Below are 15,287 nucleotides of genomic sequence, written 5' to 3'. Positions count from 1 at the left end.
CGGGGGAGAAATGCTAACGCTAACGCTACAGTAGCATCTGCGATCTTTTATACTTCATGCTATCTGCACAAATGGTTGATATCAAACATTAAAAAGATCAGGCAGTTCAGAGAGAATCGAAGGCAGGCAGCTTTGCATGACATTCTTCTGGACGTGTTTCATTGTGGTGATAGTGAGGGTAGTCAATCCCTTTTTTTGGCAAGACAGTAGTGACGGCCATCTTGGTGACGTGTGTTGTTGTGCGAGACCAGAGATGTAGTTCATTGAGCGTTTCACACAAAAAAATGTGTTACTTCACAGTTTTACGACACATTTTTCTTTTTTTTACTTGCGAAATTATTTTTTAAATTGACAAACATCATATGTGTAATTCGTGGCACAATTCAAACGGGATCGAAAGATAATCTATCTCTCTCCATTGACTTCAATACATAATTTTTCCGAAATAAAGTCCCATGGAGGTCCACCGGAAGGGGAGGGACTTCGCCAGTACAGTTTTACTGTATATCAGTATAAAAAAAAGTTGTGCACTTGTAAAAAAAAGTTGTGTACTTGTAAAACCTATGCTGAATTTGTCTCTGAACCACAATTTATTAGAAAAATGTTATGTGCTTATTTGATAGATATGTTTTTTCTTTTCAAAACTAAATGCATTAGTTTGTAGATGGTGTTTTGTATTTGCAAACCACATTGTGTTTGTCAGTGAATCATGAGGGATTTGTAAAACCTGTTTAGTTTGTTTGTGGAGTTATGGCAGGAAATTAGCTCCATACTAACGGAACTAAATGGGATAAGTACGGGAAAAATTACTCCAGTGTGAACGCGCCTATTGAGTGAATTGAACAAATCTGGGGCTGTCGAGACATGTTTTAATTTTTAGAGTAGGGCCTAAAAACCATAAAATGGAACAATCAAAACTTGCTGAAGAGGAGGTCACTAGAAAAACTCTTTGAACTGTAGTTGATATTGTTCCTGCTTTTTTGCAGGGTATATTTTGTCCTGACTGAATTCCACACTGAGTTGCCATTTTTGCCAGAGAGCAAACACATCTCATATGAATGGTGAGTTAATTTTTGGTATCATTATTTCCTGACTGACAAATAGAATGTTACAAATCAAGTTAATGTTTTTTGTCCTTACGGCATTTAAACCTAATTATCTGGCAATAAAGAATAGCAGTGACAGGTTGAGTGTCTGCTGCCGCTGTGTAGAACTGTAGGCTTGTCTGAGTTGTCAGATTTATGAGAGGAAGTTAAGGCCTTTGCATAAAAAGTGCACCTACTATACTAGGCTTTCTTGTCTCAGTTATTAGAGCACAGCTGTAGCATATAAAGTGGCATTGCATCTTTAGACCTCCTGTATAGTGCTGATGACAATATGGTTGGCATATTGCAGAGAAACACTCTGAACTCTGGATTATCACAAAGCAGAAGTGAAAAGTGATTGTGTCAGTTTGAATGAGCTCTCTATGTCTACGGCCAAGGGAACAGCACTCAGCTCTCTGGTGACACAGGAGAAAGAGGAAAGCAGAGAAACAGAGGAAGGCTTTTATCTTCGTGTCACCAAATCTGCTCCAACTGTACGTCAGAGTGCAAGCGAGGACGGGGAGAGGAGGGGGTGCGGGGGAGAGGATTGCAGGCGCAATGGCAGGGTGCTCAATGGTGGCATTCTTCCCTTTCTGAAGAGACACACACAACTCACACACATACACAGCAACACCAGGGGGATTCCCCCTGGGAGTACCCAAGTGAAGTAATACAACCCATCACTGCCTTATCACACCACTGCCCAAAGACAGGAGGGAAGTAGTTCCCTGAGCCACGGCACAGGAGGTGTACTGTATATCACTCAGGGATTGTGAGCCATTATGTGATGCTATCATGATGTGTTTTTACACTTTGTGTGTTCGTGTATGTGTTTCCCATCAGAGGTGCGGAAGGGTAATGTGCAGCAGTTTGTTTCGTAATGTTCTGTAGTTTCACTTGCTTGTTTGTTGGCAGATTTATCCCCTTTTTAATTATTGCCCTGCTATGAAATTTAACAACATGATTCACTGCTCTATAAATTTTGAAGGGTGTGTGGCAGTGTATGTGAAACCTGGCCCCATGTTGGTTTTTTAGGTTGATTAGGTGTTTGCTTATCTGTGTTTATGTACATGTATATGTTTTTATACAGTAAGGGACTCCTCCATGCAGCAATATCTTATACTCAAGGTTGAAGCATAAGCGTGATAGTCAAGCAACCTGTTCAGTGAGATGTGGGAGTGGGTACATTTGCATGTTTACAAAGGAATATTTCCTTTTAAACTTCTGCATTGGTGCTGTCCACGTGAGTATGGAGGCATGATCTGACGGAGATCAACGGTTGCAGTGTCTTTCTGGTGTGCGATTCTCTAACAATTAGGATATGAATAAGTGCATTGTATCTGTATATAATGTATCATTAAAATTGGAGGTGTAATGCAATCTCTGTATTATTCATTGTGATATAAAGCAGCTTATCATTAAACCTGGCTTGACTACTTGTAATAACTATTACTGTGTGTGGAAAGTTTGTCTACACCCTTCTTGTTATAGTGGCAGACAAAGCAGATATCTCCATTATTAGCCTGTCATCGCTATTTGCTAGGGCGGGTGCACGGGCCACAGACGGTATTCAATCAAATGGATAAATGTATTTGTTCCTTGTTAAATAGATGCTTCAGTTACTGTAGGTCATCAAGTTGTGTGGTTGGGTTTGGTCTGTTGATGGATGGGGACATCAGTCATGTCAGCTATACAAAGATCAAACACATGGGGAACAACAAGGATCATGTGCATGACTGGGCCCTGAAAAAGTGCAAGTCTTGACAATTGTTGATGTACAAAAGTAAGGTTGCTTATTTACATCCTGGAGATACTGACAGAGCAGATCTACAGCGAGCCCTCCACTCGTGCATTTTTTCAACAAGAGAAATCAAAATAAAAGTATTCTATATTTCCTAATGCATGTCTGAGTCTGGTCTATAAACCAATGATGCATACAAATTTGCATATTCAGAATCTACCTTTGTGTGCCAAATACAGAAGTGTGCCAGGTTTCAACAAAAAAAAAAAAAGTACAAATATTAAGCAATCTCTGTATTGAGTAATGGCATCAGATGAAACATTTCCAGGACATTCCTCACAGGTTTTTATGGTTTTGGACTATTTACGAACAACCAATCTGTTTTCCATATGGTATGCTTGTTGTCACTTTAGTTATCTTGCATTTAAAAAGAAAGTGCACCTGCAAATCCGATGCATTGCAACTTACCTGTTATGTGAGGTTAGGTTACTAGACATAATTGATTGGTTCATTCCTTTGTTTATAGGTTTAGAACTTAATTACCAGTGGTTAAGTGTGTGTGGGTGTGATTTGTAAGATAGAGTGTAGAAATATGTGAACACTCGGCATGTGAGTCAGCTCAGTGTAGGCAGTTGTTTAAAGGCCACTTTCTAGGAGACGTCAGAAACAGGAACAAATGTATTTGTGTATATGTTTGTGTTTGGTAGAATGTAAGATTTGTCATTTGAGTGTTTCACATCACAGGATTCCCCCTGTTTAGATCGAAATACCATATAACAATCGGGCAGGCTCCCCTTGTGGTTGAGATTCAGGAGGTGTCCACTTGAACAGACATGGTGAGCAGTGCATCAAGGGATGGGGGATTAACCTAATATTCACATTCATAAACATGCTGGAAGTGACCCTGAATGATACTGTGGATGATATTTTTTAAAGTTTGGGGAATTCAGCCTTTTCTGTGAGAAACAGTTGCCCTTTCACAGTTGGGCACTGCTTTGGGTAGACACTTGCAACATCTGGTTGAAAACCCACTGCTCCACTCCCACAACTTCAGCGCTCAGGTATCTGCCCGAAAGCTCATAACTGCAGTTCAGGCTTAATTAATATAAAGGATTGAGAAGTGATGACATTTTGGTAGCTGAGTCAGTGTCATCGTTGCCCTTCAGATATTCAACACTTGAGCAGAATGTGTTCTTGTGTTGTGTGTATTCTGTGACTTTTATTCTGCGTATTAGGCCTAAATATGTACTTTGTGTTTGACGCTTTGCTTCGGCTCACAGTAATGTTATCCTGGGTCACACATTGACCACATGGACATTTCCACGGGGAGACACACGTATACATGCCCGCACACACACATACACACACACTTACAGATAAACAAGTGGTTGCATTTCTGCATGAGTCACAGTCGTGGGCAGAGGTGGAAAGTTTCCTTGTTTGGGCTATTCCCCCCTGCTGACACTTTTGATACTTTCTTAAGTGTCGGATGTGTTGCTAATGCAACTTGTAGTGGACAGTGGCTTCAGCTCATACTTGCTGAGACTACAAACCTGACCTGAATACCTTCCTTCTCTATTTGCTCGCTGAGAACAAGACACATACCAAACGGTTAAAAAATAGCAGCTAAGAGGATACTGCTTTAAATAATACATTATATATATATATATATGATTATTATGTTTCTAATTATAATTATTATTATAATAAATTAATAATAATATGAACAAATACTTTCTCAACACGTGCTTTTTTTTAAATATATAGCTTGTTCTTAATTACTACTTTATGCAATTTAACTAAAGCTGCAATAATCAGTCCATTCATTGATAAGCCAATCAAAACCTTTCTATTTATTTGCCATCTTATTCAATCTTTGTCAAGCAAACATACCAACTATTTACTGGTTCAAGCTTCTTACATTAAGGATTTGTTAATTTCTATTCATAATAAGTTAATCATTGTTTGTTTTGGTAAGTTTCAGCACTAGTTTTAGATTTTTGAGAGAATAAATCTGCACAGGGAAAATGAAAGAGCAAAACATGCCCCTCTTCCATAACCACTGAGGTGCGGTTGAGCATAACCCTGAAACTTAATCTGCTCCAGTTGAGCTACACACTGTGGTCGTACAGGCACTCCAGGTGTGAAAAGCCACGTCAACATGGTGTTCCTAGAAAAAAAGAGTGTGAAACTGCTCTCAGAAAAGTCGACCAAAGAAAGGTTGAGAAAGCAATTGTACAGTATTGTACCTCATTGATGCTAAAGGAACACACATATTTAATGGTGTGTTGTATCATCGCAGTATTTAGTTAACTTTGCATATTAGCTGTCTGCTAATGTTCAGTTTAGTCACTGACTCTATAATTATATGTATTCCCAATGCATTTATTTGTATCCATCTAAGGGTTAACAAATACTGACAACTCTACCGGCCATGCACTCTCTTTCTCAAAGTGTATGAATGAAATGCTTGAAAGGTTGTGCAGAATCTATTGTTGATGAGAAGTAATATATGAGGCTTTATAAACTTCAGGTATGTGCAGCTTAGCTTAGAGAGAGGGAACAGCAAATGTCATCTTGTAAAGAGGAACCTGTCTGATCATGTCTTCAGCCTGTAGCTCTCTGTGAACATGCACATTTGTATATTTCTGTGGGTTCTTGCATACACATATAATTTAAAAATGTTGTTTACAAGGTGACTCATCAAGTGTCATCATTTCTTTATCAAACCCATTCACCTTAGACTTGCTGTGTGGGTGGACTATTGCAAATAGATCTATGTAGTGCCACACGTTACTTACCTTTCTTAACCTTTATGGATGATTGACCTTTAGGGATCTACAGGTACCAACAGCTTTCAGATTTGTTAAGCTGTTGGTGATTGCTGCAAATATTCAAATACTTTTTAAAAGATAAGACTCACAGCTGGTTCATGCAGATTAAAACTCATGAGAACCCCTTGCTCTATGAATTTCCACTGAAACCTTATTTTCATTCAATGAGGTTTCAGTGGAAATTATGTGATTGTTGCAAATATTCAAATATTAAAAAAATATGAGATTCGCAGCTAACCTCAACATTTAATATTTAGGGTATTTTCACAATTTTCACATATTTTGGTTCATGTAGATTAAAAGTCAAGAGAACTCCTCGCTCTATGAATTTCCAATGAAACCAATGATTTAATAACGTTTGTTGTTCTTTTTTTCTATTTGCTACAAAATGCTCTCAGAATGAATATTGTTGAAAACATCACCAAAATGACAATACTAGACGCATATGAATCAGTTATGGCAATTTGCAAACTTTTGGATGGTCTGACTTTAAAAGGGAAACCTGTCTTCTTTAAGGTTGTTCAAAGTTGTCCTTTTTAACAAAACTATCACATGACTTTATTAAGACTTTTTTTTAGACTGCATCATCATTGGACAGTATGAAACCAGTTGCAATCAGTCAAAACCAGAAACAAAACACTTTCACTTCTTATTTGGGTCAAACTTCATTTTGAGAACTGTTTGTTATTTCAGGTTTTCAAAAGGAAATATAATATAGTCATTGTCAACATTTTCTAGATTTATATTCTCTACATTTTATAATAAGAAAATTAAGGTCTACATTTTTTTAAATAGTATTTTTGTATTAAAGGTGGGGTAGGTAATTTTGGAGAAACCAGCTCGAGTGCGCTGGAATTTGAAAATACACACACACAAACGCGCACATGACCAGTGAGGGCATGAGATAAGTTTGTGCACAGATGGAAGGCTGACAGGCAGGTAGGCCATCCAGTTACTTTAGCCGGGCCGGCTCAGATGATTGGTCTACGGCAGTACTACGGCTTCCACAGATGACATTTTTTAATGGATTTTTTGTCAAAGCACTTCAGATATTCATTCCTATCGGGATGTTAAGAGCATTCCATGGAATATAACAAAAAGTGTATCTCGAGCCGGTTTCTCAAACTTACCTACCCCACCTTTAATTTATTATTAAATGCTGTCATTAAGTTTGGCCAACAAGAATAAATATGACAGTAAAATGAATGCAAAAAAGGAACATACTGTAATAATAATAGATAATTAACAGAATATATAAAACAACGTCTGCTAGATTCTTTTATCCAATGCATATATTTTTCAAATGAATATATTTATAACTATTTAAATACAATACCTATTGATAAAGCGTGTACAGTTTTTTGTATACAATATCGTAAATAATAGATTATACATGCTAGCAGGTTTGATCATTTAGGAATCTCTGAAAAACGTTATGCAGTCACCTTCAGGACTACCCGCTGTGGCATTAGTGGCAACAACAACTGCGCTCTTGTGTAAGTCATCTTCCTTTACTTTTTTTAAGAAACTAAAAGTCACTGTGCAACAATGTGGTAAACTAATACAACACGGCGCCTCGTTTGTTCACAAGGATTTATTTTGTTATTTCAGTTGGCTTACACTCAGCCTTGACCTTTGTCTTTTAAAAAGTTCACCTTTTATGATTCACCGCATCTCAACTCTGACATTTAAATTTCACCCTCTTCTCACGATAGAAACCTGGCGCTCAACAATACCTGTGCACGGGAATCTAACATATGCATCACGGCTTATCATGGCCACTGCGTGGGTACTAGCAATCCACATAAAAAACCCATGGGTGCCATTGTGGTCTTCCCAGAAGCCACTAGTGCGCATTGACACTCCCATATATTTCCATAAGAAATACTTCCTCTGATGAAAGAGCAGCATCAGGAATTCCCTGCTGATGTAGGGCCAGCTGCATACCTGAAGAGCTAGTATTTACGCGTGCCGCTCCCCATGACTGGAAGTGCTGACTCTAGTGTGGGAGTGCGGGAGTGCAGTGCCCAAAAATGTGGCTATGATTTCTTTCTGGTGTAACATGTTAAGAGAAGTTCTGCCGCCTGTGTATAATTTCCAGGAACATTGGAAATCTGTTTTATTATAAGTACACCCACATCCAAACACCCACCTGCTGGTGTAATGACATGCTAGAGAAATTATATTTAAAAAACAAACGTCTTTTAGCATCATTTGAAGACCTACGATTTCAGCGTCCTTGCCGACACACATTAAAAAGACCACATTATAAGCAGGCTGGAGTTTTTTTTTTAGGCTTGAGGTTCTGCCTTCCTGGCCTTTCTGCGATTGTAATACTAGGATCCATTGCTTGAAGTAACTTTGAAGCATGATATATATATATTTTATCCTGATGTGAACTTGTTGTATGATACAAGCTCACATTCGTTACAGTTGTACTCGGCATAAAGTTGGGTGACTAACAAAAAAGCAATGGTACAAATCAAAACAGCATAGGTAGAGGTATACTGACTTTAAGTTTCTAAACAGGCCAAGCTCGAAAAGCATAAAGCCCTACAATTCCCATAATGCAATTAAGTAGCGTGATGACTGCATGGCATCATCAAGGTGATTTCTTCAAACTTTATGAAGCTACTCTCAGAGCCACTGAAGATGTTTCAGAGCTGTTTGCACAACTTCAGGTCTCCTCGTGATGAGTAAACTGAACTTATTGACCAGGAGACTATGCTCCAATTCAAACACTGAGTAAGTGCATTGAACAAATCAATGACTGGATGTGTCAGAACTTTCTCCAATTAAACAAAGATAAAACTGAGGTAATGGTTTTTGGAGCCAAGGCAGGACGTTTAAAAGTTAGCGCTGAGCTTCAGTCTGCAATGTTCAAAACAACAGATAAAGCCAGAAATAGGCATGGTCACTCTGATCTGAGTTTCAACAGTCACATTAAAAACAGTTACTAAATCAGCTTACTATCACCTAAAGAACATATCTAGGATTAAAAGACTAATGTCACAGCAGGATTTGGAAAAACTTGCTTTTATCTTCAGTAGACTGGACTACTGCAATGGTGTCTTCACAGGTCTCACTAACAAATCTATTAGAAAGCTTCAGCTGATTCAGAACGCCGCTGCTCGAGTCCTCACTAACACTAAGAAAGTGGATCACATTACTCCTGGTCTGAAGTCTTTACACTGGCTTCCTGTGTGTCAAAGAATAGATTTCAAAATACTGCTGCTGCTGGTTTATAAAGCACTGAATGGTTTAGGCCCAAAATACATTTCTGACCTCCTGCTAAATTATGAACCATCCAGATCTCTCAGGTCTTCAGGGACTGGTAAACGTTCTGTCCCCAGAGTCAGAACTAAACAAGGAGAAGCAGCGTTTAGTTATTATGCTCCAAATATCTGGAAGAAACTCCCAGGAACCTGCAGGTCCGTCCGCTGCAACTCTGACTACTTTTAAATCCAGGCTGAAGACTTTTCTTTTTGCCGCTGCTTTTTAATTGAACTATTCACATCTTAAACTGCACTGTAACTTTTATCCATGTATTTTTTCTTTTAATGTTTCTTTTATTATCTTTTCTTTTTAATGACTGATTTTAAATGCCATTTTCTTAATGTCTTTTATTTTTTTTAAAGCACTTTGAATTGCCTTGTGTTGAAAGGTGCTATATAAATAAACTTGCCTTGCCTTGCCTTGTAATTCACCAGTGAGTTGATGTATGTGAAATATCAGTGATTGTGACAGTAGGAGTGACCATCAGAGCAGCTTTAGCTCGGAGGAGGAAGACAGCAATCCTGCCTTCTCTTTCTGTTGAATAATCTGCTTACTCACCGGATGTGATTCACCATGCTAACTCTGTTAGGGAGAGGGTTCTGTTGTCTAAATGTTTGCTCAGTAATGTTGTGTAATGTTTTGAAAGTTGTGTGCTTGTGAGATAAATAACTTAATTTGAGCCTCAGTCTGGCTGGCTGCTGTGCTACTTTGAAATCGTCATCTAATAAGTGGCTGAGGGTTTATTAGACAGGACAGAGTGATGCTTTTGTTTATGATTGTACCGTGACTGCAGAGAATAAACTATTCTGATAGGATGAGAAGTGTGATCGACTTTAATGTAGTGGCCTCCATAACCCTAAAAACATTTGTGCATTTGTATTTGTATCTGCGTATATATGTTTTTTAATAATTTTTGTACGACCTTTCATTCGGTTTTTTTGGGCGTTCGAAAAAAATAAATGGTGTATTCTGATTCAGAAGTCTCCTTGTTTCAACTTGAACCAGGTCACGACTTCTCCCGCTGTCCATGTTGTTAAGCAACATTTATTTTAAGGTTGAAAAAGAACATTTTGACCCAGATTATGACAAAACCTTACTTTATAATACACATATTTTGTTTGCTGTAAAGTGGCCTCGTTCTTGCTGGGTAATGTGATTCATGTAATAATTTAAAATAAAGCCCCCTGTGTCTAGTTGTAATTGTTGGTTATAGATCACCATAGATTCATTAATCAAAGATGTGTTTGTTTAAAAGAACATTTCACATGATGCAGCCTTGAGGCTTAAATATTTGTATGAATACAATTTGTTTCTAAAACACTTGCAAAGCCATGTACAAATATTTTCTCTCGGTCGATATATATATTGTTTTTAGGAAATCCTACTTATTTTGGATTTAACTTTTTATGTGTCTATCAATATATTGTATGAACATGGCAGCATAAGGCAGAGAAGCTGCTCTTAAAAATCTCTCAGACAGCTTCCAGACCAGACCCAGGTCAACGCCAGGTCATGACTTCAGACTGACCCACTTCCACCACCCCCTCCTCCTGCTCCTCCTCACCAAAGCCTTCGACATCACTGTCTCTGTTTCACTCTCCTCTCCCCTTACTCTCTGTTCCTGTCTTGCTGTCTCCGGGTACATTCTCCTCTCTCTGTTGCCCTTTCTTTAAACTCACCACTCAGTCTTTCCTCTTTTTCCCTCCTTGTGTTCCTTCACTCCATGAGGGGGAACTTCCACTTCACTTTCTCTCCAGGAACAGGCTTCCACTGTGGAAACGCAGCTACTTAACACTGCTCCGGTTCACTTTCCACACCGAGCAGGGGAGGGAGAGCTGGGCTTCATGTCACTGAATCCACACATATTTCCACAAACATATGAACACAAGCACACATACATTTGATTTTGACACCATGTTAAATAATGACTTAAATCAGTTGGTTACATAATATTATTTTGCTTGTTACTTTACAAATGATTTCCAAAAGCATCTGGCAGCGCACGATTTTGGCATAAGAGAAAGATCCCTTTTTATCTCACTGCCATCATTAGCTGCAATCCTATTCAAATACATCGGAAATGACATCAATATGCAAAGCAGAGGTCTATATCAGTCAGTGTGCGTGGTATTTTAGATCTTCTCCTGAAAGACACCTGCTATAATTGTCCACTTATCACCACACACACACACACACACACACACACACACACACACACACACACACACACACACACACACACACACACACACACACACACACACACACACACACACACACACACACAGGGAGAAAGGAAACACAGGAATCATATTCAAAGCAGACAGGAATAGAAACAAAATACATGAGGTAACCACAGTGGCGTAAGCAGCCTTTACCTTAACAATGACCATGACCATGGACTTCATTTTGTGTGTGTGCTTATGCACGTGCGTGTGTGTGGCAGTCAAAGATGCCTTTTCCACAGTCAAGTTATTTCCTCACTTATGAACATATCTGTTCTTCAGATAAGGTGTGCCTTGGACTTTTATAATTCCTGGCGCTTTAGGTTTCTGTGTGTGTCTGGAAAGCTTGTGGAACAACAATTGTGTGATTGTGTGTGTGTGTGTGTGTGTGTGTGTGTGTGTGTGTGTGTGTGAGAGAGACGCCTTGGAAGCTCTCCTGGCCAGGTCTATGGAAATGCTTCACTGCCCTGCTTTACTCAGTGGGGACAGCGGTGGAAAGGAGGCTGGATATATCAATGAATGGGGGGTGGGGGCTCTGATGGTTGGATGGAGAAAAAGGAAATGTTAAACTGTCATTATGCCAGAAAGCAGCAGCAAAATGAGAGTGGAAACGCGTTTTGCTTTCTTATTTAAACCAGAGCTCTTTTTTGTTCAATGGCTGCAGTGTTTAAATTGATATGACAGGCTCCTGTCATATCATGTCACAGTTAATTTTCTTTCTTAATTTTTGTTTTGTAGGATTGTTGATAATGCTTACAGTTCAAAATGAAGATGAGTTAGCCAAAACAAGCAGATCAAACTTCAAATGTTTTTTTTAAAAAGCTACAAACTGTCAATTAGCTGTTTTTTCTGGTGGATCCACCGCCGGATTGGAATATTTCAACAGATAAGTGATTACCATGAACTTTGGTAAATATTTTTATTCTACGGATTTTAGTGAGCCACCCGGACTTTTCATTTACGATTCACAGTCTAAATACCCTAAAACTAATCTAAAGGCCCCTTTAATGTTCCTCTCATGTCATTTTGAGGTTGATATTTGTTATTTTTGAATGAAATGTTCTGATAACTATTGCTTGAATTGCTCTGAAATTTGGTACAGCTATTCAAGATCCGCTCCGGATGAATTGCAAACACTTTGGGGATCCCCTCACCTTCCATCTATCACGTGTTTACATGATCTATATTTGCTTCAAGTCTTGTGGCAAGTCATATGACATAAGTGGGCTATTTTCAATTAATTCTCTCGAAGTTTAAACTCACAACTAGGTATTAATTTATTCAAATAGCCAGATATTTAAATATTTCTGTGTAACATATTTCAGTATGCAGAAGTTACTTTTTATCCTGTATTCTAGGGGCTGCCCTTACTTTGCATAATGGGAAGCCCCATTTGGAGCTGCATCACGTGAGGGATTTGCATACTAGGTGCAGGCTGCGGTAACCTGTGCAAGTAGCAACAACCCGCCTGATCAAGTGCTTAAGTGCAACTCTACATGACACTAATATACCAAACGGGTTTGTAGCTGTCACAGTGGCCGTGCTGTGCCTCTTTTACGTTTTTCATTTGTTTCCCATTGAACATTAGACAGGAATTCACCCTGAGAAGCAGCATGTGTGTGAGAGTGTGTGTCTTGCTTGTAGTGGAAACTCTTTGGGAATCTGTGCCATGGAATGTCTGGGCAGGATTCCCTCGTTTCCCCAGCGGAGCGGACCATTCACACACGACTATCTGTACGCAACATGAACACGTAGCACAGCAAAGCATGGAAACACATTGTCCATTTGTGTGGACTTAACCTCGACTCAAAGTGCATGAGATCTATGCTTTGGGCTTATTTCTCCAGAAATTACAAGATGATCTGTTACGAAATCACTAAAACATAATCTGCTTCTGTCTGTCTGCTTTCTTCCATTCTATCTGACTTCTGACACCTTTGCTTTCTGACTTCTCTCTTCTTCTTCTTCTTCTTCTTCTTCTCCTTTCACTGGAAAGCAACTTCAGGTTGACCTTGTGACACATCTCTCCAACGCTGACCACACCAGTGTGGTTTATCCTATACGGACGCTTTGCTGACCCACAATATCATACAGGCACACACAATTTCTGTTGTTGCGTCACTCTCCTCTGGTGAAGCCTGTAACTACTACACAGCTGTTCCTGCTTAGCTGTCAGAGCCAAGATGTCAGAGACCGTAGTGTGTGATTGGCTGACGTCTGAGTGCGTCCTGTGTGTGTGGGAGATACTATGTGGGCTCCTGCCCTCTCTGCCACAGAGAGTCGTGGTCGAAACAGTCAACTGACCTGTGACCTTATCCTACAGGAGTCATTTACGTCTCTCTTGTCACCACAGTGTAAACATGTTTGATCTGGGGGAGAATAACAATGCTAAAAATCCCAGAATTAATTTAGTCACATTTGTGATAAAATACTGATTTGATCAAATCATTGCTCTTTAAAATTCAAACCAGTGCTTTATGAAGCTTCAGATTTTAAATATCAGAGCACAGGAGTCAGCAATCTAGGTTTCATTTTGTAGTTTTGGCCGATCATTTATATCAGTTATGATAACAATATGACTCACCATATTGTTTGCTGGGATTTGGGGGCTTTGCTAAAACAAAGCCTGACAAGTAGTCAAAACATACTTATACATTTTAAATAAATTCAAATTATCTAATTGCTGTTCAAGGATTTTGTTACATTCCCAGATCTAACCAATTAACTTGGCCAGTATTTTATTATAACAAATAAAAGAAAAAACGCAAAAATAAGATTCAAGTTGTAATAAATCTGAATTATGCTTGATATCAGATTAATAGCGCATAATACTTTCAGAGATTTTAAGATCTCATCCAACATGGACCAAAGTAAAAACTACATGAATCCATCAGGCATACATTTGTTTAAAAAGAAAAAGACCAGATCCGAAAGGGACCAGAGAAAAGGAAGGCATGATCCCACTAAATCCGAGGATAATTAGATCTGATACAAAATATGATGGAAATAAGCCAACACAAATAGAAAAGAAACACACTGGCAATAACGACCAGCCACTGAGCAGCAGTACATTTTCCCTTTCTTTTTACACAGTCTTTATGTCTCGCTTAACAACATATTGTGACATAGTGGGTCCATTTGGATCCACTCAGAAAGTAGATACAATGACACAGGTACATGAGACCCTTATTAATACAACAGGACCCATGACTTCCTGGTACTGGGTCAGGTCTGCATTAACCAAAGGAACCAAATTAACCAGTTAAGACCCTCCTTATAATAAAGGAGCTGATGGTCTGATTTCGAAAATGATCAATAGTAGAAAGAGTGCAGCATAAGCCATTTGGACAAAAAGCGGTTTTATTTCTAAGAAAAATAGGTCAGGCAGAACAGTTTTTGTGAAAAAAGGAAATAACCAAAAGTGTATCATTTACTTATTCAAGACATATTATTTTGCAATGGATTTAAATAGTGCTTGTGTGAGTGTGAGTGTGTCGAGTCATGGTCACCATGGTGAAGTCCTGCTAATCGTCATGACAACTTAAACCATCAACACCACAGCCATGGTTGTAAGCCAAAACACGTAACTGTCTCCTACGCATCAACACCATTTACACATGCACTAATGCAAACGCTTGCACACACACACACAACAAAGACGCCCACATGCACATAGACGTATGCAACAGATTCAAGCGTCAAAATAGATGTATTTGTTTATGAGATAACATTAGGGTGTTGTTTACCCTGGTCAGACATGAGAGGTCCTGAATTACAACCAATTTTTAAGATCACTCACACTCCTTTTGTATAAGTGAAGCCTACTTACAGATAAAAGACAAATATCCTAAACCATAAAGGTTTGGTTAGATTTTGCATTATTTTAATATTTAGTAAAGCTAGAAGTGATGATAGTCTGTTTTTGTCATGTTTGTTCTGTGAGAGAGAAGCACTTGCAGCAAAGCCTGAAGGTGATGCCACCCTGGAGGCTCTCACCACCAGCTCACCCCAGTCACCTCTTAACACACACCCCCCCACTCACACACACACACATACACACACACACACACACACACACACACCTTCTCCTGCAACATTATGATTTGACTGTAACGTGTACACTCTG

The 15,287-nt window shown here is 38.9% G+C and overlaps 1 protein-coding gene across 1 annotated transcript in view; it reads right to left on the bottom strand.

The window, feature by feature from the left end:
• The window catches only part of otofa (otoferlin a), a 934,066-nt gene that overhangs the window by 969 nt on the left and 917,810 nt on the right, over positions 1-15,287 (bottom strand). The window lies entirely within an intron of this gene.

Source organism: Notothenia coriiceps, unplaced genomic scaffold, assembly GCF_000735185.1.
Source record: "Notothenia coriiceps isolate Sejong01 unplaced genomic scaffold, NC01 NC01_scaffold00037246, whole genome shotgun sequence".
Lineage (NCBI taxonomy): Eukaryota > Metazoa > Chordata > Actinopteri > Perciformes > Nototheniidae > Notothenia > Notothenia coriiceps.
This window is presented reverse-complemented; position numbering and strand designations above follow the sequence as displayed.